This window comes from Priapulus caudatus, unplaced genomic scaffold (genome assembly GCF_000485595.1).
Source record: "Priapulus caudatus unplaced genomic scaffold, Priapulus_caudatus-5.0.1 Scaffold248, whole genome shotgun sequence".
NCBI lineage: Eukaryota > Metazoa > Priapulida > Priapulimorpha > Priapulimorphida > Priapulidae > Priapulus > Priapulus caudatus.
The window spans coordinates 312,311-315,644 of record NW_014577309.1 but is presented as its reverse complement, the minus strand read 5'-3'; positions in this window follow the sequence as shown (position 1 = coordinate 315,644).

Sequence of the window (3,334 nt, the reverse complement as noted above, 5' to 3'; positions counted from 1 at the left end):
AGATAAATGAAAAGGATATAGTATCAGGACTATATGAAGAGAAATCTTGTCATTATTAGCTGCTCATAGTATATAGATAGAGATCACGCAAACCATGCACGATTGCAAATGAAGAATATTTTCATACTGAATTCAGAAACTGCGATAGCTTTCGATGGTACATCATTCTTGAGATCGTAGCATCTAACTGACCCTGAGCTCAGTGAGGAGTACCTCTGAACTGGTGTTAAAACTGGGTGGCTGTGTAGTGTGTTTAGTTTGTTTCGGTTTCACCAATACCAGCAGCGGAATGAGGCGAGGAATCGATTTTCTTGTGTGGCAGCACTGTACAGTCACAGTGCCTGACATTGTGTGGAAGTTTCACGAATTGACGGGTTTTTCACGGATTTTTCGCGTAAGAGTCTTGACCGGTTCTGACAGGTTTTTTTCATCTAGGCAAACACTCCCCGGGTATAAGAGATGGCCATGTGAAAATTGCATCCAGATCGCCTTGGGCGGTTGGCCGCCTAATAGGGAAGATACATACATACGAACTCAAATATAATATAGATATAGTGAGGCGAATATGATGTATTGATTGTGGCGCTATTTTTCCGATCTTTCCTTCCCTCGCTCTCGCGCAATCTCTCTCGCTCGTACGCTCTCTCCTTTTATCTCTCCGAACTGCAGGACATTTTGCGCTTCCGTCTCGCTATATTTATTTCTCTCGTCGTCTCGCCCACGTTTTTTTTTCTCCGGCTCATCGCTTTCTCTTCTATATCTTCTTGCCTCTAATGCTATTTATTTTTCGTGATTCACCGCCGGCTGACTTCTTCCCTCCCACTCAGTCTCTCTCTCTCTCTCTCTCTCTCTCTCTCTCTCTCTCTCTCTCTCTCTCTCTCTCTCTCTCTTTCGCTCTTGCTATAGCTCGCTCTCTCTCTCTTTGTCTCTCACGCGCGCTCTTTCTCGCTCTCACTTTCATCCTCTATCTGTGTCTGTCTGTCTCACTCACCCACTCTTTCAATCTAACTCTCTCTCTCTCTCTCTCTCTCTCTCTCTCTCTCTCTCTCTCGCGCGCGCGCGCGCGCTCTCTCTCTCTCTCTCTCTCTCTCTCTCTCGCTCTCTCTCTCTCTCTATCATTCTATCATTCTAACACAGGCTCCTGACCAAGTGCGCAGCTGGCCAGTTTAGATTTTTTTTTATTGATCAGAGATACAGTTTGACTAATCAAATCGCTAATCTATATTTTTTATGACAGCTATATTGAGCAATCTGCTAGTCGCGATTGATAGGCAAGCGGTGCTTAATGAGAAATGTTTCTGTTGAGCGAGCAAATAGTATTATTGACTGAAAATTATAAACGTAGTATATGTGCGTGTATGTAGAAACACACACGTACATACACGAGCGCGCACGCAGGCACGCGCGCTGATATATAGAGATATAGAAAGTGAGCAAGAGAACGCGAGAGCAACTCGGGAGAGAGAAGGGAATGAGGACAAAAGATAAAGAGACCGCGTGTATGCGCGCGCACGCGCGCACGCACGCACGCACGCACGCGCATATATATCAAGAGTACATAATAGAGAGTACATAACAATCTCTATTATGTACTCTTGATATATATACATATATCACAGGAGGATGGTGTAAATCTACAGCTCACGACCTCCCTCCCTCCCTCACGCACGCACGTAGGCACGCACGCACGCACACACACACACACACACACACACACACACACACACACACACACACACACACACACACACACACACACACACACACACACACACAGACACACACACATGTGTGTATCGCAGGAGGGATGGTGTAACTCTACAGCCCGCTAGCTCCCTCTCTCCCTCACGCACGCACGCACGAACGCGCATATATACATGTATCGCAGGAGGGTTGGTGTATCTCTACAGCCCGTTAGCTACCTACCTCCTTCACACGTGGGCACAGCTAGCGTCGTCGATTTGCTGGTATAGCGCTGCTAATGCGGCGTAATAGCGCAACGATATAGATTTTATTTGCCACGGCGTTGATACCCGCCCGGTGCTGAGGGAACGAGAGCGAGAGAGAGAGAGAGAGAGAGAGAGAGAGAGCGAGAAAATGAGTTCGACTGTGTTTGTGCGTGCGTGGTGCGTGCGTGTGTGAGGGGGGCGTGTGTGAGGGGGGAGGGAGGGGGGCGCTCGTATGTGTGTTGTGGTGTGTGGAGTGGATGCGCGCGTGCGTCTGAACGCCTCGTGGCACGGTTTTCTGAGCGAAACACAATTCTGCTGCTGTTGTTGCTGCTGTCGCTGCTGCCGCAATGCCGCAACCGCCGCTGCTGCTGCTATCGTTGCTACTGCTGTTGCTGCTGCTGCGACTGCTGCTGCTATTGCTGCTGCTGTCCGCGCCGCCGCCGCCGCCGCCACCGCCACCGCTGCTGCTATTGTTGCTACTGCTGCTGCTATGTTGCTACTGCTGCTGCTATTGTTGTTGCTGTTGGTGCCGTTGCTGCTATTGTTGCTACTGCTGCTGCTGCTATTGCTGCTATTGTTGCTACTGCTGCTGCTGCTGCTGTTGCTGCTATTGTTGCTACTCATGCTGCTGCTTCTGTTGCTGCTGCTGCTGCTGCTGCTGCTATATTGCTACTCATGCGCTGCTTCTGCTGCGCGCTCTGCTCTATGCTGCTGCGCTTGCTGCTGCTATTGTTGCTACTCATGCTGCTGCTTCTGTTGCTGCTGCTGCTACTGCTATTGTTGCTACTCATGCTGCTGCTTCTGCTGCTGCTGCTGCTGCTGCTGCTATTGTTGCTACTCATGCTGCTGCTTCTGCTGCTGCTGCTGCTATTGTTGCTACTCATGCTGCTGCTTCTGCTGCTGCTGCTGCTGCTGCTGCTATGTTGCTAGCTCATGCGCTGCTTCTGCTGCTTCTGCTGCTGCTGCTGCTATTGTTGCTACTCATTGCTGCTGCTGCGCTCGCCTCGTACTGCGCGCGCGCTGACGGCTCTGCGCAGCTCTCTAGCTCCGTAGTCAGGTCGTCTGCGCGAGAGACGGCCACACGTACGCGCGCGCCCCTCTGCTCTGCATGCATGCGCCTGCCTGCCTAGACTCTCTGCCTCTCGCCCATTCTCTCGCTTCGCCGGGAGCCGGCCATCGATACGCTGATGGCATCGGTTTGTGTAGTGCGTCTGTGAGCTGTGCGTAGCGCCTTCCGAGCCCTGCTTCGCTGAACAGCAACGCGGACTGTGAGGGCTGAGTGTGGGGTAAAGCACAGAGAGCAGATTACAGCAGCTAACGTGATAGAGAGAGAGAGAGAGAAAGAGAGAGAGAGAGAGAGAGAGAAGAGAGAGAGAGAGAGAGAG